This window comes from Varroa jacobsoni, unplaced genomic scaffold (genome assembly GCF_002532875.2).
Source record: "Varroa jacobsoni isolate VJ856 unplaced genomic scaffold, vjacob_1.0 scaffold_847, whole genome shotgun sequence".
In the NCBI taxonomy this organism is placed as follows: Eukaryota; Metazoa; Arthropoda; class Arachnida; order Mesostigmata; family Varroidae; genus Varroa; species Varroa jacobsoni.
Genome location: NW_019213749.1, coordinates 41,528 through 65,974, shown reverse-complemented (window position 1 = coordinate 65,974; position 24,447 = coordinate 41,528). Strand labels below are relative to the sequence as shown.

At 40.1% G+C, this 24,447-nt stretch overlaps 1 long non-coding RNA gene across 1 annotated transcript; it reads left to right on the top strand.

The window, feature by feature from the left end:
• The first annotated feature begins 17,923 nt into the window (after positions 1–17,923).
• LOC111264327 (uncharacterized) lies at positions 17,924–23,125 on the top strand. The gene is made up of 3 exons (XR_002682814.2): positions 17,924–19,224; positions 20,158–20,304; positions 22,842–23,125. It is a non-coding gene; the product is annotated as an uncharacterized LOC111264327 (long non-coding RNA).
• Positions 23,126–24,447: the final 1,322 nt, after the last annotated feature.

The window sequence follows — 24,447 nt, the reverse complement described above, 5'->3', positions numbered from 1 at the left end:
CATAGCGCCAGCTATCCGATAGGTCAATAAAAAGTTGTGCGGGAATATGAATAATTGTATCATCAAAGTCTTCATTTTACTGTCGGCCCGCAGACGTTACTGCAACTACAAGTTTTGGGACACGCGACCAACGAACACACAGCACAGAAAGCTGTTATAGCGGTAAATTTTAAGTACTTCTTCAACGGGAGTCTAACAATTCGGACAAAATCAATCGCAGCTCGTTTCGATAGGGTTGGCCATAAGAGTCACTTTCTCTCATAGTTACTATGTGGATCTAAAAAATCTATAAGTAGAACTTTAACGATCATGCAGTGACGCTGCCCGCACCGAGCATCAGAGCGCTGCCTGACAATGGTGGTGTGAGACAACCTATCAGAACGAGATAATATTGCAAATATTACTATCAGTTAGACGAGATAGCTGTACAGGGCATTTTCAGCTAAAGTAACAATGAAAACACGTGTCACACATACGAGGTTAAGTATACGCGGAAGTTTGAAATGCTACCATATCAAGTAACTGTTACAAAATGAATGGATATGACCTGTGAAGTTTACAAATATCATGGAATAGTATTGTTCATTACTGTTATTGGACCTGGGGAGTTGCATTAGTAGGAAGAATGAGGGTGTCTCACTATGAAATTAATGAGTTTTGTCGGGTGTCTGTTGCTGTCTGATGGGTTGGCAATCAGGATACTTGAAGTTCATGGCAGTGCATAGTACGTAAGAATGTGGACATCCTCGATAATCTTAACAAAATAATTAAACCGCCCCTTCGCAAGCCAGCTATCTACTGAGTCACTTTTTCCTTTTTTGAAGTGAAGCTCAGTTCTCCTTGTCTCGAAATAGATACCTCTTTGTGAAATTTCGTTCGCATCACTTAACAACTGACAACTACTAAGATCTGCATAAATAAAAGATCTACTTCTGTAACACATTCGTGTAGAAGAATCTAAATTCTTACAATTAACTATCAACTAAATTACATCTTCAAGCAAAAATGATTGTTTCATATGTAACATAAGTAAAATGTTAAATTATCAAACAATTAAACAAATTATCATAGTGTTTAAATACTAAGTGTCATTGAGAGTCACGTTTTACAACGCAGTTGTTGATAATAGTTGCCCCATCGTGTCGATGGCGATAACTTTACGTTGGCATATGCGAGCGGCGGCCATATATAACGAGTTATGGTATTTTTACTCATTTATAATAACAATCTACATTTTTTTTTCATTCGAAACCTCCACCTATGTTTCTATATGAGACGTTGACGCTCAGTGTTGGGCAAATGAATCCAACTCGGTAGCGTTAGACATTAGCGCAAGCAATTTTAGTCGCCAGGATAATTTTATTAAGTTATTTGCTCACTATACAAAATAGGCTAGAGATAGCTTGGAACGATGCTCGTATACTTTTTGCCAGCCAACCAGCCTGAAGGTGAAAAACATTAGCCACGTTTTTTATTAGTTTATTACACTCAAATGCACGCGCTAGTGTTTGTTTTTAATTATTCTTATTATAATTGGCAGAATTTAAGTTTTCTTAATATAACAGCGCACGTATTTAGAAACCTCTGCCTATTTAGTTCACATTTTTGTATTGCTGTTTTTTAGTGCTATGCATATACGTATGTATATACATATGTGTGTATATATACCGTATATCGAGTATCCAGCCTAACATTGAAATGATTGAAGGAAATAGCGCTCTGAAGTAACTTCGTTTGCAGAGGTTCCAGTTATAACGCTGACACTATGACCCTTACGACACCTAAGAACTTACTTACGACGATATGCCCGGTATGGCCTCTAGTACTCGCAGTAGCACCTACAGCACAAAATAAAAAAACGTTAGCTACGACCATGAGAAGGGAAACCATTACGATGCAATGTACACAGTCAACTAGACCGCTTTTGCTGAGCGGTCTGATCAGGCCCATGAGGAGACAACAGTTATTCCAGAAGCGAACTTCTCATATTGGATTAAAGAAACTAACCATAGTATGCATCCAATATAAAATCCGCTGTTAAGTTGAATGAACTGGGTTATTTATGATGTAGGCGCAATAAAAGGTACATTCAGAGCTGTGGTTCGTTCAGTAAACTTGGTACTTGATAAAAGCCTTATGACGCTTTCGGGTGTTAATGGTTACTTATTCATTTTGGCAAAACTGAGTGATTTGAACGGCGTAATATACCCGCTACGGCAATATAGCACATCTGTGAAATAAGTGGAAATAAAATCTATTGGAAATACTCGTTGCAGAAAATAGAGCCCGTAATGTTGGGGTCGGGAAACGGAATTGATGACGGTGGCAGGTGCAGTCAATTTCAGCTCAGGAATCACAGGTTTAAATACATATTTCCTGGTCCAAAATTATGCAATGGAAAATACGTATGATGGCATTGTATTTGTACTTGGCCAGAGCATGATCTTGATTCGACGTATTTTACTGCACGTTACTTTAAATAGAAATTTTCAAATTAAAATATAGTTTTCGTCCGTTAATTAGCCTGTTAGTATAAAAGGTATCTATTGAAAATTTTTCTGCACGAAAGGTACGACTGACTACGACGTAAGTTAAAGACTGTTTGCAAGAGTCTAATTGGACTCAATCGACGTTTTCTGCTACAGTGGACCCATTCCGCTTCAATGATTTTGCCGCCTGACATGCACATTGCAACATAGTCATTTGTGACGAGTTGGGTAAGTTCTTCTTTCTCTTGCCCAACCTTAGCTTTATAAAACAGGGCATCCGTTTCTAGAAGTTTCCAACGTTTCTTTTCACATAAGTTATGAAACTTTGTCATCCATCGATTCAAACATGGTGATATCTAACACGCACATAGAAGAATACCACGTGATGCCGGTATTGAATCGTCTCGTGTGCTTATAAGTTTTGTTTACGCATGAAGACAAAACAAAACACTTACATTATCTTTGTACACGCAATTAGCAAACATATGGCCCTTTCCGTATATCAATTATGTGCAAGTGTTAGAAACAACAACAACAACTTAGTAGTTCCCTTTGAGCTCGCTTACTCGCCTTGAAGTTGTCCTATTTAAACCTTTCGTAGTATTTAACAGACGATGTATGCTATGTATTTGGTCGTGAGCCTCACCTTGAGTTTCTTTTTCTATGCTACTTTTTTTTTTACCATTCTTTTTTTACCTTCTAAATCTATTCGTCTGTGATCTGCGCTGATCAGCTCCCGTACCTGTCTCCTAAAACCAGTGTTAAAATAGGCGCTCTCATGATCAGTGCAAGAACAAAAAGCAGTGCAGATTTTCTTCGACATCTTAGCTTGTTGTCTGGTCTCGACCGAAACTGATTTACTCAGTCCTTGTTGTTTTTAACGAACAGCTGCAAGGTGGACAGAGGCGCCTACTACGTGAAATGGATTATTAAATCAAATATTCAATGAGTAAAAATAGCGTTATGCTGCAGTCAACATAACCTCATATATCAGCTAAGTTGGACGGGACGGCTGACTGGCAAAGACTGTGACCCGAATGTAATATTGAGACTGTACTAATTTTAGCAAGTAAGTTTGCTTTACTGCGCGATCATTTTCGTGTGTTTAATGATATTGTCGTCAACCGGATGTACACAGGATCTATCCTCGGTCACGCATGACGCTAACAGTCACTTAATTGTTTGCCAACCACCAAACTCTACAAGGTGCAATCAAATGTTCTTCGTAAACGAATATGGCTGTTCTTGCCTATACGAAGGTGCAGTCCTAACGGCGAGTCGATTTCGAAAAGCTACGAAAGCGGTCCGAGATAATTCGCTCATGTATGTGCCTCATATCTACTGGTTGAAGGTGATTTACTTAGTTTGATATGAGATCTTGAAACAACTGTCAAAAATTGGCTGAGGAAATGAAGTATGAGTAGCCGACTATTATCAAGCATCTTGGATTTACGAAATATTGTCGAAAATTACGATACCAAAGGTCCCGTAAACAGGGCGAAACGTACAAAAGACTTCTCGTTATATTTCGACGTTTCGCCTGCAACCGGGCGAGATGCAGTAATTGTTAAAGCTTCCCACGCAAAATACCCACGGGTAACAAGAAGGGTGTGTCAATGCCAATATGAAGCAGAGATACGGGTAAATTCAGGGTTTACTCAAACTTCTACCCGGAAAACATTAGAGATTACGTCTTGTGACTTGCTCGGGTATGCTCGACAGACGGGAGACGACCAATAACGATCCATCCTAGAACGTGTCCTAGCTCGTTCCGCCATACGAGATCATTATGCTGCCTAGTAAAAATTTGTGTGAGACGTCCGTTTGCATGGCCGTACTTTTAGGATATCGAATAAACAGATTATCACTTTCGATAATCACCGACAAATGAAGTTCACATGCCAATATGTGTATATGAGGAGTGTCCAGAACACTGACTGGACCAGTTTTTCAGCAATAGATCTGAGAATTTTTAGCAAGACAGCAGGCAAACATTAGTTTAACTAGAATTGGGAATCGTAGAAAGTGGTTGCGAGTACAAAGTAACTTAATTAAGTTTGTTGACAGGTGAACGAGTGGCATTGCTTTCGAAACAACCGAATGTAACGTCCTCTACTTACCTGCGTACTGGAAATCCATTTATTCAAGTATAATTTTGTTCCGTATAAGAAAACATTGTAAAAAGCAAATATATACCTCATAGTGGCATTTAGTAACTCTGCTAAGACGAAGGGTCTGAAGCAACACATTCTCATGAAATTAGTGAAGGTCCGATTATCAACATGGGTTTCTGACAGCCGGCAGGCAATACGGATGGCAAAAACGTCTTGTTTTTTTTTTTAACACAGAAGGGAAGCGCGTTTCTCTTATCTTAAGCTGAACTCGTGATAACATGAAGTCATGAAAACTATTCAAATGTGTACCATGTGTCGCTTGTTATATTTTCGAACAGCATATGTTCTAGGGCCATTAAATAAACTATCTAAACGAATAAAAATAGAAAATAACTTGTGTAACCTGTGTGCAAAATGTAATCTTGTACATTGCAGCTCGATAAGTGTTGATAAGATATATCGACCTATTTGAGCCAGTGGGTTACCATCCTGCTGGATGTATGGTGCTATCTTTTCGTTATACGAGTTGTAAATTTGTCTACCAGCATCTGGTATCTCGTTGAAAAAACAATCTCCCGTTCCAGTGTCTGCCTCCATAGTCTCTATTCATATCTAAGAACTACATCGTATCTCGTTAATTTCCATTGACATAAGAAATGTCAATGGCAGTGCTATGCATGCATTCATCTGTGGGCCTGTAAGTATGCGACAGGTTTGCAAGCTTTTTTGTGTTCAAGCTCCTTCGTTCAAACGGCCTGGTGTCCAGCGAAGAAGATGCCAAATAATTCGCCCATTCCTAAAACCAAAATAGGCCACTGCTTTCCTTTTTGTGAGCCTCTACCATGGTATCGACTTTCTCGGACGGCCGAATGACATCTATCCGCGGTCAAGTCACGCTAACAACACAGAGAACGGTACGTAGAGATGCCTGCTCACTATGCGTGCCTGACTGCGTGCTTACATCGAGAACGGAAACAGTGGCCAACTTGTAGTCTATGTTTCCTCGAGCGTGGATAATGTCACAGGCAAGCGCATCGATACGGCAAGTATAGCATGATAGATAGCATGGCTGATTTAAACAGAAAGTCTCAAATAACGGTTCTATTGGATTGTCTTGATCTGAAGCTACGAGACGCATCGATGTAAATAGTCTGCCACATAATAGTTCGCTGTATTATCATCAACATGTGTGGCCTGTCTAAAAAGTAATCGAGGTTTTAGAGAGATCTTACAGATATCAGTTTGGACATTTCGGAGCCCCCATGTAAATTTATGGCCGGTCCAATATATTGGGTATATTGACACAAAACTTCAAAATTTGGCTATGTTACGAAGTTCGTGCCCCCTGCGAATTGCTTTTCTACGGGCCTTAAGCATTGCCTGTTGATGATGAATAGAGGTAGATTTACAAATCAGGCAGGAAGCAACCTTGTATTATAAGGTCCCATTCTCAATGGTAGAGTAACTAAGTGTTTTGAGAAATAAATACACACAACTTCTTGAAAGCAATAATATAATGCCACTCTACCTTTTTCAATTTTACTGACTATATATGTATAGTCAAGTGGTTTCTGTGTACGCAATATGCGCTGCTTTCCTAACGATACGAACATACTTTGGCTGGGCAGAACCAAATACTGTTGTACCTTAGCACGAGCACCAATGGCGTATTACCTGCTTCACTGCTCATTTCCCCACTACGTTAGCGGCATTGATTCTTATCTGGACCGGAACAGGTAAAAGCGGTAACGTTGAAAGCCCCAGCACTATCGTCCGAATAGAAGGAAATGCCAATTGGCTGTATCAGTAGCGAACCTACGTAGTAATTACTATGAAATAGTAACTATAGAGAGGTCACTGTGTTGATTACTCTAGCGCTGTTATCCTCCGCCGTTCGCTGAAGTGCATTGCCCTGAGGTCTTTGAATGCCTAAATACTTGGAAGCTCACATGGCGAAAAGGGCCTGCAATAAATTATGCTACGTGAATCTGGCCTCGAAGTCGCAGATTGGGTACAATCTTTTCGAACATTTGGATTTGTAGTAGACCCTTATCAAAATACTGTTAGACAGGTTCGTATCACGTAACTTCTACGCAAATCAGAGTTTAGCAATACACTACGAGGTAGTCGTCGGGCCAATCGTGGCTTAACTATTCCCATTCTTTTTTTTTGCTGATGGCGTTTATCGCAGTTTCAGTTCTGCCCATCCACACTTTCATTTTGATTGTATCAGTATCATCGTGTTGTATCAGCTTCTGATCTGGAAAAAGTATTGTAAAGGGAGGGCGAAATATAGAGGGCAAAAATATACGGCATATGCTATAACAGGAATCATTAGCAAAGAGGTCCTTTCTGGTCACGTGTCACTGCAGTGATTAAGCAATAATAATGACAACAAGGCCAGCATATATAAATTCGATTGGAAATATGGCTGTTACGCTTATCAGCCATGAATCAGTCCGGATATACGTAGATAACGGCACGCATTGCCCAACATCAGCGACAGCTTTTTGAATCATACAATGAATAAATAATAAATGAGACGCTGTTGAATTTTCTCGAGCAAATATATATATATATTTGTCAACTGGATCTATAAAATATAGATTTATGTACACAAACGAAAATATCATGGAGCGCCAATACTTCAATTCAGATTACTCAGTGAACAGGTGCTTGATGCTATAAACGCTGTACGGGGCTACCATTTGTTTCGATAACTAACGAAAATCAATATCCATCTCATTTTTCCGCCTTTCAAAGGCTGAATATGAACTGAAGGCTGTAGGCGATAATTCGGTCTGTTCGGTAACCAAAATCCTCTCAATGAAAACGCAGGGCCGAGTGTTACGCAATGCAAATTCTCTCACGGTGCAGGCAGGAACCGAAGTAATAGCGGTTAGCGCATATACTGTCGATTGCTTATGGCCAATTTCTGCCTTGTTGGCCGACTGGACAATAGCTCGTAAGGCTGTCCTTCTTCCAAAGGTTTAGATTTTCGAGATATGTGGCAAAGTACTGAAAACTCTGCATCGATGGAAATCGAAGAAATAGCTCAAATGATCTTAGTGGTGACTGAGTCATCACTTGGCATCATTTTCTTACATTTCGTTGGTCGATGTAGTACAACGATATCAGACCACGACTTCGTTTTGAATCATTCTTTGTACGTAAAATAATAGCACGCTAGTACCGAAAAGGGAAATTTAGTGATGAAATTTGTAAAGATTATTTGTAAAAGAGGGCAGGAAGGAGAACAAACTTTTGTCGATAGTTCGCGAGCAAGGTTGCGAAACTTTCAAAAGCCAAGTCCAATCCGACGCATGCGATATACTAAAAATTAAACAGCATTTAAATTTAGGACATCTACAGGGTCAATGGCTATTGTTCCTACTAGAAATAGGATTTGCGTACTACGGTTCGCTTTAACACTCGTTCACACGATACTCCCGTTACGCACATTTCCCGCCTTTTCACATCACATATACCTTACTCACACAAATTTGCTTACTCATTTAGTGGATGGAATCTTCGTGAGTTTTTAATACGATCGTCGCTATTACGAACTTGCAGAAGTTCAGAAATACTTCTCAATAGAAGTCCTTAATGCTAGTGCCAACTTCTTTGTCGTGAACTATGCTTCAAGATTAAGCTACAGTCTAAACTTGACGTTTCAACATGATTTTAAGTAATGCTAAACAGGACTACCGATAATTAGGATACAGAGTTGTTCAAAGCTGTTGCTAGTATAGGCGTGTTAAGTAGACGACACGCAATGTATAATAACAGCATTCTTAGCATGCTACGTGCATACGAACTACACAGACTTATCATGCCGTGAATGCCGCAGTCCCAAAATCTGAATGTCCGTATTATTTCCAGAATCTAAAGAGATCCACTAGCAGATTAGTACTGTTTTAATATACAGTTAGGATCATCTCTGCGCTCCGGTTTTTCATATTGTGGTATACAGATATTCTCGAACGTGCGTTACGGCTCACTTTAGCGTCGTTGTCGACGACGGCGACGTCGCCGTCTTCGTCCTCCTCATTCCCGTTGCTTTCCATACGATACTGCAATAAAGTTTATCAATTTTAGCCAACTCCCAAGGATGAGTGGAGCTTGAGGAGCAAGGGTAAGAGAAGTCTGGCTGACTAAGTCACTGGCTGTCGCGGCAAGGTAAGCAGTAGTTTAGTAGATGGTTGAGGCCGGCGGCCGCAGGTCAGGAGCACGGCGCTGCCTGACTCAGTATAGGGTTCGCACACGCATCCGTTCTTTCCCTTCCCTCTCATCCGCTCTGCAGCAGTACTAGTCGTGGCGCTACTCATGCGACGATACGAAACTAACTTGAAGTAAACTTCCAGCGTTGTTCGCACCAAAGTGCTATGTAAGCAAAGGTGTAGAAAGCAAATCTTTCGAAAGCGTTCCTACAAGGCAAGGGAATGCTCTCATCGCCTTTAATCGTCCCACAGGCAACTGAACCCACTAAGAGTTTCATAGCAACACGACGGGCGCTCAGCTGGCCTCGAGGGCCATGAATAGATGTTTTCCTTTGGCAAAATTAGTTAATACAGCCTGGAGCTGCCCCACCCGGGCTAGGTTTATCGGGAAATAGAATGAGCTGGGCCGTACTTGTCTTTTGTACTCCCTGTCTCAGCATTAGCACTGCACGCCTCCTCAAGTTGTGTATATAAATGTATGGCTATGTACAACGCAAAAAAGGTGGCGCGCGCAGTTCGTCAGCCTTTATAGTTAATAAACAACAGTAAGTGTTTTAGCTGATTCGTCAATAAATAACAGAAAATATAATTTACTATTTACCACACATAAAGAAATAACTATCAAGCGTGTCAAACGGATACGTAAAGTCATACAATACTTTTATATCTCAATCAGCTCCTACATCAATATGGAGCTAAATTACTAGTTTTATATCCTGGATGCAGAAAGTATAGAATTGGACATGGTGCCGTTTCGCCGAATAGTGCTGTCAAATGCTGAAACAGTAGGTGTCGGCCAGCTGAGCGAGGTGAACAGTTTCTTTCACTTGAGGTCTCGCGAAGAATGTATCGGTATTTAGCGCACCATAATGCTATACGATCAAAAAAAAGTCGTTACCTGGGTAAATAAAAAGAGCCACTATGTTTCATCATACGGATTATCTTTTTGTCAACTTGTTTTGATGATTTTCAAAATGCATCCTTTAATTTGCATTTCTAATCCGTCATCGAAGAACCTTCAAGCTGTTTAGATTACTGAAATTTTTGACATCAGAAACGGTGAGGATGTTACTTATTTTAAATATTTTACGGTATTTAAAACGTTCCCGTAAGAGAAAGCATCTGTTTACAAATATTTCGTACATTTAACTATTGCATAGAAGCATCTCAGCGCCAGATCAAGGGATATAATCATAGGAATAAGTCGGAGCAGACGCCTGCGCGCTCAACATTGATTGAGTTCAACGGAATCGCGACACGAATGATCGACCGTTTCTTTGTGTAAGTAGAGCCGGACAAAGCAGCTGAGTAAAAATGATCTCTTTATCCTTTTAGTTATTTACTAATAATGGTCCATGAAAGGCGACGGCATGAAGTAGAAACGTTCTACAATGTGCAAACAAAATTCTCAGTCTGTGCGATGTGCTCATTGCAAAAGTTCTTGCTAAATACTGGAAGATGCCTTGGAAGCCTGACATGTCAAAGACCGTCCTCTACGTAAATCCACTCTCCTGCCAGAGTAGTAATTTAACTTACCGTAAGTTGCTAATTTTAACTGAAATCTTTCACAAGTGCTGATTAGATTTCGGTATTACAGTGAGCGAGGAAAACAGATTGGTTTGTTTATGCATACTGTCAACTACTTCCGATAAATCTTCCCAGTAGGCTTCGTTATGGAACGTTCTTCTCTAGAGATTATCGTCCCGTTATTAACATATACACACGGCTGTTTCTGAAAACAGCTAGCTGCGACAGGTGTTGATATATGGCCTCCAGGATTTGGCTGATGCCGTTCTTCTCGTATTATTATCTCGTTATTATTCCCGCTGGAGGGAATTTCTCGTAGCCTTCGAGTAAACTCTTTAAAGAGCCAGTTCCAACTAGGCTGTACGACCTGTTTTTGTTATGGACCTCTCTGTAAATCGAATGTAGAAAATTTAGTGGTTCGTAGCGTGCGACACAGTGGATATAGGCTCGACCTGCAAACTACTCTCCAGTCACCTTTACTATGAGTGTGATAAATGTTTCGCCGTGGTCAACGTTGACTGTTCAACTTGTGATCCAAATAAGTTCGAATCGTCCTTTGATCCGCAAAAACTTAGGCGTAATGTTAACAAGATAGCATCAAAAAATGGGCACACAGCAATTTAAGACAGATTATTATGATGGTATTTAGAGATATAGAAAGGCGCTACGTCTTTCTAGAATTATGTTGTATAATCGCCAATTTATAATGCTAAACGCGACGCATTCAAATTATGGGAACTCATTGGAGAGTTTTCTAATAGAAACAAATCTAATGTGATTTAATGATCTATGTTTGATCCTAACTTTAGATATCAACTCCAAAGTCCTCAGGGTACCATTGGTGAACTTAAAAGGCACCTGGACCATTGGTTCTTCCATCCATACTTTCCTGACATTTAAATGACGTTAGGACAGAAATAACATCGATTTCAGTACGTAGATTAAGCTAAATTAGATAAAGGCTTCCAGAAAGTTTGGAAACTGGATGGGGATGCGAAGCTGCTAAAACTAGCTAGAGGGCGACAAAATGCGTAAGCATTTGGTCGTCCTCTAGCTAGTTTTCTCGGCCTTAGACACGCTCTCCTTTCCTACAAATCAAGGATCTGAAGACTGTTCCTCTATTCAAGAGCAAAGGAGGCCGTACTAAACACCCTCTAATATTTCTGGTCGAAACAAGTTGTTTTCGAAAAACTTATGATTAGCAGACCTGACATATTTTGGTAGGGGTCGTAGGTTCTCTGTGGATGGCTCCTTTGCCTTGAACGGGCTGTTCTCTATCCGTAAAACATACAGCGTGCGTTCAGTCCCGCTTGTTTTTAAAAGATATTTCACGATTGCTTTGTTATTAACGAATCGAGTAGACATGATCTTGCTTGTTATAATAACGACGATGCCGCAATAATGAGACGACGAAAGTGTGTGATATTTGGCCTAATAGGACACTTTTGTTCATGATTGCTTTCAGTGATAACTTAAGCGTTGTCAAAATTGTAGCTTCAATCGTAAATTAACCAAAAGTTTGAATTGAAATTGACCGGGAATTCTGCTTGAAACAATGTATACATTGATACAGGAAAAATCAGTAGAATATCCTTTACCTGACAGTAACACAACTACGGCATAAGAAGAAATAGCCAAGATATGTCAGTTGCATTTTCTGTATGTTCACTGATGAAAGCTCTCTACTTCGTTTAATAGAACTATATTTTAAATACTTACTTCTTACTATGTATATTTATTTCTTTGCAATTCGTTGTTGAGAGACAGTAGAGGTAACGACGATAGATATTGCCGTCGCCACCATTACTTGCAATAGAACTGGAAGCAGGACGTAAGCGTGTTTTCAGATAGTTTCAAGCTTTGAGAAGTACCGTGTACCATAGAGACATTTTGACGTCTAAAGCGTCAGCGCTGAGAAGGATGCTAGCCATTCAAAGAAGGATCCCAAAGAGTTGACTGACATTCATCTGTGCTTCAGATGCCCTTCGGGACATATACCAGACGAAAGTCGGTTTCACGATAAGATTTCGAATGGGCCTGAACTACCTGCGCTTTTGTCTAAAGATACTTTTGTTTTGATATGCGCGAAAGATGTTTTACCAGTCCAACGCAGCGGGCAACTGCCAGAACGGCAGAAGCACCCCACCAAAGCAGTATACAGAAACGCTTCATGGGCCCGTAAACTCTTAGTACGACCACGAACTCCAGTACCTATTTCTGGCTTGTAAAATGGCGATAAATAAAGCCCATAGCTCTATTATCACGAATACTATAACCATGATGTTTCTTTCCAACTATGACGATAAGCTGTGTGTGTCAGCGATAGTAACGGTACTCTGTCTCCGAAACAAACAAATAAAAAAAAACACGGCAAAAGCATCCATCTCACACTTTAGGCTTTTATGCCAGGGACGTAATCTTGAAATTTAAAGGCATTCTATCGTAATGCACAACCAATAATGGTAGATAATATAGCAGTTAGCTTTGAGACGTGGCTGCTTCGGTGGGAATGATTTTAGAAACAGATTTTAGCTTTTTGCTGTTTCTCCCAACGTGTTTGTTGAAACATTTCTAATTTTCTTTTTAAAAAAAACTTAAGAAGTAATGCATATAACGTATTATCTATAACGGCAGAACACATTTCAATAAGAAATTATCAGTCCCGCGCGCAGATTTTTAACATATTTTATGGCTGTCGGCTACTTCAGTGGCAATGAAAAATAGTTAAGCAAGTTCTAAGTCGATCACGTAAAAACAGTCCACCGTGACCACAATTACACATTTTCACTCCTGGTTTTTGTCCTGAAATTAAACTGATTATTTCGACGGCCACTTCAAATGAACCATCCTGGTGAAGCTTACCGAGAGAGACGCATACTGATTTGATACATTTTACGATTAAGCTTGACCACTATGCCTACGTCTCTACATTTGAAGATATGATACGACTAGTCGCTTTCTGTTGAGACACGACGGCTACAGGACTCAGTAAAGGTCACCTGTACGAGAAACTCACTTTCACTCAATTAGGCGATCGCGTTTTCAGGTTCGCCCGAGGTTGACTCGTATTCCGTAGGCATAGCAAATTAACATAAACAGGTTGGCCTTACCTTTATTGATGCGTGTCAATATCAGACTTCGTTCACTATCGAATCCACTTAGGATCAGCTCAACTTTTAAAATGTGTGATTACCAGCATACAATGAAACGGCCGTGCGCAAATGGCCGCTACGGTAATGTGATTTTGAGACGCAGAGACAGTGTTACGTTGTTTGATAGGTGGCGAACGACATGGTGCGAGTCGATATTGTTTGGCAATTTTCTATGAACTCAGTAGACACATTCATAACTATTTCCACACGTAGCTACACTGAAGATGTGGGCATCTTAAGCCAAATGGGAACTGAACCAATCGTTCTTGACGGATGGTAAGTTTTCTGCTGCGTAAGCTAAGCTGCCGCAAAGGCTTACAATTCTCAAGAGTATCGTTAATTTGTCCTTGAATACGTATTTAGTACCTATTTTAGGCTTTGTATTTACATTAGACAGTTGGACATTAGATAGATGTGCGAAGACATCGCAGAGACCGAGCGCACAATAGGCAACGCTATGCGTTAAGTATACTTTAATTATTTAAACCTAGCAACCATTTTATGTCTTTTTTTGGGTTTGCTAATGAAGCTTACACATCGTAACTTTAAAAATTGTACAACTAAGTAGACAGAAATAGGATTTGTTCATTGCTGCATATAAATAGCGGATCCAGACACTTTATTTCAGAGAAAAGCAAAAATTGTATTTAGGCTTTCAAAGAAAGCCGTGCCAGGAGGGGGCAAAGTGGAAGTTGTCTCGCCTCTTATGCCTTCGAACAGACTCTACTCAAATTTAGAAATGTATGCATATGAAAAAGGTCACAAGACCAAATCAAATGCTGCACTTCGTCAGATGTAGTTTTCGCAGTAACAACATTTACATAATTCAATCTTAATGTAAAGTCATTTCTGCAAACATTGTAGATTCTGTCAGAACAGAGAACTTATTTATTCAAAATCATTATAATCTATCTTTTCCTTTAATTTAAACGTATTATATTCCCTCCTAGAGTAGAGATAGGGGGGTGCACGTTACGATGAAAGCCCTTCACGCAGCGATGAACAGTTAATGCGTGTCCCCGACAAGATCAGACTTCTGATCTTCGTTTAACGATGTTATTATTAACACATAGAAAATCAACAAACACGCGCTGCTTGTCCTAGAGGTAGCTAATATGATCTCTATATGTCGAATAACTTCTATAGTAGCGAAGTTAGCTTTTTATTTGCCACTGTACATATCACTAGTTTTCGCTACAAATAGAAGTCAGTCGGCATGGCCCTACGTTTCAGCTACGGTTGCTGTGTACCATAGGATGCCTTTTGCCTTGCACCGTTCCCGAATTTTCACATTTCGCGAGGATCGCTGGAAATTGCTACACACATAGACTAAACCAGCATCGCATAATGCCCCCGCTGGACAGAAGTTCCATCTGGTGCTACGCATAAAAATAAATGCATGCCGTATCTGTTCCGAAGCAAATAAATGGAAGTCGAGAAAACCTATCAGATAGTGATCCTGAACGAAAAGCCGCATACTTGCCTCTATTTCACTGAGACCGGCCAAGTTTTATCACTGACATTGTCTGCAATTCTAGAATAGTATCGTTATTATTATTTCATATTGCGCGTATGTATGTGAGCGGTGGTTAAAGGCCCACAAAAATGCTTTATTCAAAATTCCGATACGGATGTATGTCTTCCCTGCAATCGAGACCAACAGAGTACGCACAACGCGTCCTCTGATCCCGCTGCTATTGCGGCAGAGGTGGCAGCCTACCTTTTGGTAATTTTTCTACGTTAAATATAAACACAAGCCACATATTTATCTAGAACATTCTAATTGACCTTTAAATGAGATCTCAAGAACCGCAATAATAACTTATTCTTTCCTGTCTAGCATTTTCGTCACTTATTTCTCCTTAGCACTCACAGCCGGCATTGCATCTTCTAATTACTGAGAATATCGGTATTCGACTCCGACTTAGTAAGTTTCCTGGTCGGAGCTACGAAGACCCACTGATGCCGAGGCACCTTTAACTGCACCTTTAATAGCAGCAACAACAACAACAACAACTACTGTACAGTAAAGCTGGAACAATAACCAACAATCTTTTTTTAGATCCAACGTCTATGTCAAAAAGCACACAAATCTCCCTTTTGTCCATTTCCACCTGCAAACACGCCACGCCCCTTACCTACATTTCCGTTTCCGTCTCCTCTTTGGTCTGAACCCAGAAAACAGGCGAAATGGAAGCAGCACAACAAGACGAGGAAAAAGGCCGATGTCGGAAAGGACCACAGCATTACAGCACTTAGCGTAACGCTGGCCAACAGAGGATAACGATGCCACGAGCGTGGCTCTAAACAACGGTGTGCTTTTCCAGTATGGATTGTCATTATCCGTAAACAATCGCTCAGACACGAAGTAATCTGTAACACACACACGACCTGCGCACAATTGCCAACACAGACATGTTTGACAGAACGATGGGTAGAAAAATTGGGTGATGTATAGCCAACGACGCCGATAAAGACTTCGACGGATGTTGCTGCCAGAATGATGAACATGTCAGACCAAAAGAGATACCCCCTTTTTCCTGTTGCCTGTCGAATCACACGTTCTGTAAGCCTCCGTGATAAACCTCCTCGTGAAAAAGGCTCTGAAAAGCAGGACGGCACTGGCGTAACAACGTACCACCATAAAAGATGAGACTTGTTTTCCTTGAGACGTTCCTACATGTACTTATAATAATGCTAATGAAATCTTTACATATCTCTCATAATATGACTGCGCCCCTACGTGTAGTTTTACCCTATAGTTTTGTTTATCTACAAGGACGATCATCTGCTCGCATCTATTTCTTAACAAACCTTGCAGCTTTCCCTCTGTCTCCATACGCCACATGTTTTCACGAAATAGTAGCATACTGCCTATGACTTCACCGTTAGTGGTCTCAGTGAGTAACGACGAAAATGAGTTTTATATTTGCATGTGGAAGATAGATTTTTTATTAATGTCTGCAAAAGACACATCTATTGCGAGTGGCAGTATGACAAAAAAACCCTATTAAGATTCACCATCCGGCGGCTTTGTAAAGGATTTGACAAAACGGCTCAGCTTTAGATAGACATAAGCCAGGTCGTGTTTAGGGTTAGGACAAAGTAAAACGTCGATTCTGTGCAATGTAGAATTTAAAGGAAATTCAGGGCTATCCGGAAAGCGTCGTACCCAAAACTGGCGGTTTCGCGAGGACCACTACACATCGAATCGTCAAAGGAAGCTTAAAAATGGCCTCTGATAACGGAGGGTATGTTTAAGTTAGTTCAAATAAAAAAGTTTCTCGAGCCTGAAAATCATTCACTCCGACGAGACTGCTAGCCGGGTCAAGCCGAAACAGAAAAATATTGGTATACGTAGCAGTAATTTACCATATAGCAAAATAGATTTTGCTGCCTTGGACGCAAAATCAAAGCCTCGAGCTACGTACTCGTTCCGTTCGCATTATCTTTGTAGAATTTAAAGCTTTTTATATTTTTGAGTAAGTTGTTTTTCACGCACGGGATCATCCATAAGTTAATAAACAAAGTCATCTGAATCACCATGCTTAGGAACAATTTTCTCTTTACATCCTGTTCTAATGTACTACCTTGCATACAATTAAATCAATTCGAGTCACGTGCATAGCGGCCATCTAATTATTTTCTACCTAGTATTAAAGCCTTCTTCACACGAGTGATATTATGCTCTAGGTGTTCACTTATTGACGGTGGCTTCCGTTCACCCTTTATTCATTTATAGCAAAAGCAGACGTTGTATTGTTACAGTTGCAAGTTTTCCATACTTAACTATAGCACTTACCTGCAAAATATTACTTAGGCGTGCTCCCTAGGGCAGATTAACACACACTTACTTAGATAAGGCAAACTTTTCCTACATTGTGTAGTCGAGCAGGATACTAGTCCCTTACTAAGCCCTGTGCCTTTATAGATAAATAAACCCTTATCAAAAAATGTGAAACACACAACTCAGTACCTGTGTATATATAATTCTTTGCTTAAATATGAGTGAATCGTTCCAACAACTGCTCCATTCAATAATCGCTTGCAATTCACGTTTGTCTTGTTAAAAAGTTTTGCCAGACCTAAATGAAATTTCATAACAATCTGGCGCAATCTCGAGCGTTTTTCCGTAAGATTAAGTTTTCGAAAAAAAGAAAGGTAATAATAAGCATTTGTGTGACAAAAGACAGCCGCATAGACATTGCGGAACATTTTGTAGAACGCGTTCGGCAACCAGGACTGAGTAAGGTTCAAGCAAACAAGCGCTTTCGATGAAGAGGAATCGATCAGGGACGACCCTCATCCTAGAAGGCCTGCAACGGAGGGTAACAATAAAGAGCCTCTCATATACAGTTGGAGAATTATTTATTATGAGTTTGTTGAGGCGCTTTAAGAAGATTGCACGAGTCCTTCTGATCCAACAGACCCAAACTGCAACATTAAATGTCCTATTACGACAATATATCGGTTCACATTTTATTATACGTACAACGCTTCTCGAAAGGACTTCATATGTGTCTTAACCCAATTTCTTTAGCCACCAAACCTACCCCCCCCCCTGCGAATTTTTTTCTATTCCTAAAACTATCCCAGCGGTCAAATTTGTGTAGCAGTTGTATCCGGAAGCGGGGGAGGGGAGGGGGGACTTGGGACTATTAAATAAATATTTATCAAACCGGAAAAAATGACTCATTGAATTTTCAACAAAGGTTATAGCTAAGTTTCTAAATAGATAGCATTTCTCCGAAACATATATTTCTCAACCCTCTAAATATTTCCTATCTGTCAAGGTTTGCACAGTTCATGTGTGATCCAAAGCTCATATTTTATGTTATTTCTAATTACTTTGTATTTACAGCCCGTGTGCCATCTAGTTGGCTGGTCAATTCAAGAACGTTGTGGTTCGCTTATTGCTTGAGACAGCTCAATGCAGAATATTCGTAATAGTCTCCTGTTGTTGATCGCGTCCCACCGACCATTCATTCAGTTACCTTCATCATAATCATCCGCATGATATAAACAAGCGGTAAGGTCCATAGACTGCAACTTGCGCCTGCTTGTTATTTTCTCTACGTTTTTTATTTTCCGTTGACGGAATGCGATAGGGCCACTGGCCTGTGAGCTGGCCTAATTTATGTATCTCATTAAGAGTTGCCAGTGACTTTCGTTTGCAATTATTATTTTGGCTATTGGATCGGGTCTTACAGCACATCACGAGGCAAGATGAAGAGTGTTACGTATACAGCAGACATGTCAACTAGCGATATCGCTCAACAGTTTTTCTGCTGGTCCTCTAGCAACAACTGGCACAGCCTTCACCCTTACCGTCGTCACTGTTATAGAAGCTTCATCGTATCTGCACAGAAGCTTTGACGGGCAGAATAATATTTGTTTACTCAGCTGCTGATCTTGTACGTATTTATATCCAATATACTCTGTGCGCTGGTCGATCACCCTCATCGTTATCGTCATCAGTGAATGAAGATGACCCACTCTGTCTGTCTGTCTGTCCGTGTGTTCATAGCGTTCGGTTCTGCTAACAAATATTTACCATCTCCTGTGCCTTTGTTAGTTACATAGGAGTCAATGTGTTTGTTGCACATTACCAACGTCCACGTGTGTTTTGTAAACTTCCTGCTTCGGGTATTTAGCTTGTGATTATTATATGAGTTGAATTGCGCGGATACGAATGTCGGAACGTAAATAGCAAAAGATTAAGGTAAATAAATCATATCGGTCGTAATAGAAATCAGAGATTTGCTACATGTAATTCCTACCTTGAAGCAATTCGACTAAAGCAAAGGCCGCTTGTTAAAACTGAAGAACGTTGTGCAGTAGTTTTTCGTTTGACCTGTTTTATGTAGGCGGCACACGCTTAGTCAGAAGTCTGATTTTGCAGCCACCGTATATTTGATTGCCTTAGACTCTCAATTGACAGCTGATGGGGACACTAACTGACCAATTCAAATGTTTGTTTTTTCCTGCGTTTTTATACGAAACATTATACCTAGAACAGAAAAAGAGTGTATCCGAAATACCGCCTTCGAGATGCTACTTTCTAAGGCTACCTGACAAGAATGCGACTGGTGCTGGCGCTGAGACGATATTATTGTTATGAATTGTCTAGGTAGCCCACTATGAGCGATTTATTGACCTAACAGTTTAGTCCCCGCTGATTAAAGTCGATCGTCTAAACGAAGCAACCTGTTCAGCGCATGCCTAAGTGGGAACTCTTCGATCCCCAAAACATTGTTCGATTTATCAGCGACGCATCTTGTAGAGTTGCACAATATGCTCTTCTTAATGCCAGATTGGAAAAAATGCGTCCTATCTGCAGGCAGGCTTTATGATTCGCTTCCTTAGGTCCTAAAAAAAAATCAGGATAGCTGGAGGAGACGCATACAGCTGGGTTAGCGATATCGGAGATACCATGAATTGGATCGGAAGCGATACGATTTGATCACAAGCGGATTGGACCACGTCTCCGGTGAATCCTCAAGCCAACCTAGGCAAATTGTCTTTGGTTTCGTTCATATGAAACACTAGCTATCTGAGCTGTTTTTTTTACTTTGCTATAATAAATTATGTTTTTCTAGATCCTCTTTTTTCCACATATCTCGACTACGGCCTGTTTTTTTCTCTTATTTGTTAGGCTGTGACCTCAATTGAAAGCTGAGACTACATCTCGAACGTGGAATCGGCGCGTACAAGGTGAAAGCGAATTGGGGCTCCAGTGCACCCCATTGGTTGGCTAAATTCGATAACAGCTTACTGCTGACGTCGACTTGTAGCTCTGCAGGTATATACTCAGCACGTAGTGAAACATGACATGACGTTAGATCTCGTCTGCTACGCCCTCAAAAAAGCGATTTTCCGATGCATCTGATTTCTTCGAACGATCTTGACTTCAGGCTGTGACGGGCCGAGGTCCGCGGGATGCAGAGCTTTCAAAAGGTAAAACCAACTCTATTTCCGCTGCCTCAGTAGAGGAAGAAGGCAAGAGTATGGAGGATGGTGGAAATGCATCTGACCGCCCTAGTTTTGGACACCTTTCTATAGTGTAACTCAGACTTCACAGATGTCGATGCACCTGTATATTTCTATTCAGCAGATAGCTGAGGATACGCTCCCCTTGAAGGCTGCATCTTGAAGGCAACGTAATGGAGCTTTTACAAGATCTGCACACATTCGATGGACACAACATCACCCCAGCGTCTGATAACTTAATGTACTTTTTTTTTTTTTAATTTAAGGATCATTATTTAACGGATCTTGGCGTTTACCGGATATGCTTTAGTACATCCGTTGTGCTCCCAAGTAATGGAAGCAAGTAAAACAATCCTGGCACTCATGGTAACGTTGCCAGAAGTGCATGTATTATTGACGCACCAACGTTTTAATTCTCAATGGGTCTGCCAAAAAGATAAGCAGATGTAGCGACGCGAAATTGCCCAGAGCAGTTTCTAGACCAAAGTGAGGTCCTACAGTTTTTCCTTTAGCTAAGGTAATCCTAACAATATGCGCTATGAATGAATAGTCGTTGCTCATTTATGAATACGAACTAACACAGCGAAGGAAATAAATGGTTGGACAGCGCTATAACTCGAGAAAAATGTACAAAACATATAAATTGATTTAAGACGCTAGACACAGATAGACTAGCACATTGTTTTAGTGCATAACAGCTTGTCTAAAAAAGTATATGTATTTTCAGTTTGGTTGAGGTTTAAGCCTAAGCTGAAAAAAACGTTGATCCCCATTCAATTCAGCCTAAGCAATCGTCTACATCGCAATATTGATTTGCTCGCAATACAAGTATATCATCAAATTTGGTCGGCACTCACAAAGTAATCATATTGGCTCAAAGCTAATATGTTCGTAGAATTCTCAAAAACCTTTCTTATGACCAAAAACGCTAGCCGCCCAGGCAAATAGTACTACATGTACTATTTGCCCTTGCATTGGATACTGCGTCCTTGTCTACCGCCCAAGGTAGACAAGGACGTAGTGTATGAAAACACTCGTAGTAACGCCTACACTTATTCAGCGTATTATCGTCAAACTATTTTTTTTATTTTCGGTATATATATATATATATATATATGCTTCCTTCTTAAAATCGCATCTAAGAAAAACTATTTTTTTTTCTTGTATATGTTAGAAGAGTCATTTCTGACGGCCACGCATGTTAAATACACGACCATACGCCGCAACTACAACCTATCTTTAAGACCTAATCACTTCTAAAATATTCTTTTTACTCTGCAAATGATATTTTAACATACACTATGCAGATATTCCAACAAAGTTAAATTTTGACAGGCCAAAGTCTTAAAAATGAAAGGGTTTAGGTAAATAATTTCAAGAAAGAAATTAACAGTTAGACCTTATTTAGACGACCCAGCTGGCAATTAATATCCTCCTTTCTAAAATGGCTGTCTCTTTCTATATTAAACACCCAGGTGTACTAAAAATGGCGTTTTAAGCTATTTTGATTAGCTTTTAGACCTTTAAATCTGGATTCTACTGAGAATCTTTGAATTTCGAAAATCCTCCTCGAATTTTTAAAAAATTGCGTGAAAACAAGGAGGGCGTAGACTGTTGGTTGTAAGGAATAAAGACATTTTTTTAGTCTTGGTAGGGCTTTGCCCAGTGTAAAAAGACTGCATTAAGGTGACCTTCGCTTAGTATGCGAAACCGACGCACTGTCTTCCACCATGATAAGCCCGCTGTTTTGTTCTGGAAAGGACTGGCTTTCTTATGGTAGCGAAAATGTAACGTATGAGCACAGGGCTGCCACGACAATCAGCCCGGTGAAGCTTGTCCCAATTTAGGTTCCGTATCCTATTCGGTATATATACGTATACCTTGTCTGTGCGCAACAGCTGTGCTCTATTCGGTAATGGTGGTGTCCTTATTGGACACGATGTAGATAATTCGTATATTACACATGTACCATAGACTATACACTAAGGCTGTAATTGAAAATGCTATAGGAATTACGACCTTAGTAAAGACAAACCGTTCGGTTGTTGGAGTTGCCACATACATTATAACTATCTCAAACACTTTTTTATAGCTCGTATAACTTCACTACATTTAAGTGTAAGTAATATATCTTAATATACCTACTTTATATATTCATGGCAGACTTTACTGTTTCCTTGGTGTGCAAAGCACAGCTTTTCCTACTGAACAAAAATTAGACGTTCACTAAACTCATAATTAAGTTCTCGGATAATCTCTTAGGTGGAACTCAAAACTTCTCGTTTATTTTTGTATATTTGTTTGTTTGCACAGAAATAAGTTTCTCCATTTTCGTAACTTTTTTTGAAGTTTCAGAGGGATCGAAACCTTTACCTGGAATTCGCGAAAACATCAGGAGAAGCCAAGGAACGCGAACAACTTACGTTACGTCACTGTCAAAAAGAGCACCCTATCTGCCAAGGGACGCAAAGCTTCGCATCCCCTACAAACGCTAACGACATTGAGAAAAAGACTGATCATAAACGTTATAATTTTGCCGATAAAAAATCGTGTAATACGTTAAACTAAAGGTGCAGTGCTCCGAACGACCTAAAATCTTCTTAGTTCCCTAAATAGAGCCATATGCGTCTGCATACTCTTGTTGTTTTTGATGCAGAAGGATGGACCTGACGAACCATTTATTGTAGCGGTTAGTACATGGCTAATTGTTCCAACTAAACACAAAAAAAAAGTAAATGACAAATAACGGAGCAATATCGAACGCCCTGTTCCTAATAGTTTCAGTATTGCATGATAACCCTATAGTGAGCTTGTTGTACACAGTTCGCGGAACGGATCTTGCAGTTTTACCTGGGAACTGCTCCTAGTTATTGTTTCTACAACAACAACAATTAATACATTTGCAAATGAAGAGTATGGAAGATATTTCCGTGTTGGCGAATCTTTAAGCACTACTTAATTAGTCTATGGAACTGCAGTAGGCCGCTGTCTTTTTCAGCGTCTAAACAATTTTCTTCCCAGTAGATAAGTGAGAGACGAGTGCGACGAGGCGAGCAGAAATGATAGCCTTCTTTATCACGTAAATCGCTCTAGTTAATTTGCTATATGACTGCACATAAAGCAAGCTTCATATTAATTAGATCGTTTTAGATTAGAAACTCGTAATTGGTATACTATAAAAAGAATATATATATACTGGATGCATAGTTCTCGATGAACGTTATCGTGCAGGTAGGCATCTGACACGCTTTGACGTCAGTGCACAAAGCACGCGGGGATTTACTAGCTAGACTGTCAGGACTTAATACATGAACAAGAAGAAAGCTTGCATCGTGCTGGATCAGTTGCGTCCGCCAGCTTCGTCTGCTGTTTACCAATGCAGCCACCGCAACAAGGCCTTCATATAACGATTTGAGTAGTTATTGTCGAGGTACTATTTGCTATCGTCAATCAAAATCATGAAATATTCTCTTAAGAGTAGCTGTTAAGCGCGTGTATATCATAATACCAATCGATGAAAATTAATTAAGAAATTATTAATAATTTCCTACAATTTAGCAAAAACAATAAGCAATTGTGTAAATTGTGACACGTCGTAGCACGTACGTGCCAGGATAGGTTAACTCTCGTCTGTTCATGAACAAAATACACATGCAATATCGTCGGAAACATATCTGGGCTGTACGTTGATGAAATTAAATTAGGGAACAAATAGGAATAAAGTGGCATCCCCATGATGGCGGAGTGCGTAATATGTTCGACTATTGAGCCTAAGCAACATGCGCTGGTCTAAATCTGATTTCGGACATAAAAACACTCTTTTTCGTGATGGGGGTCAGCCGACTAGTGGAACACCTAAAGCCTGTATAGGGCATAAATATTGACACATTTAGCATATTAAAATAGCATTTCGGAAATGTAACCTCAGCAGATGTCTCGGCGCCTTGTTACTTAC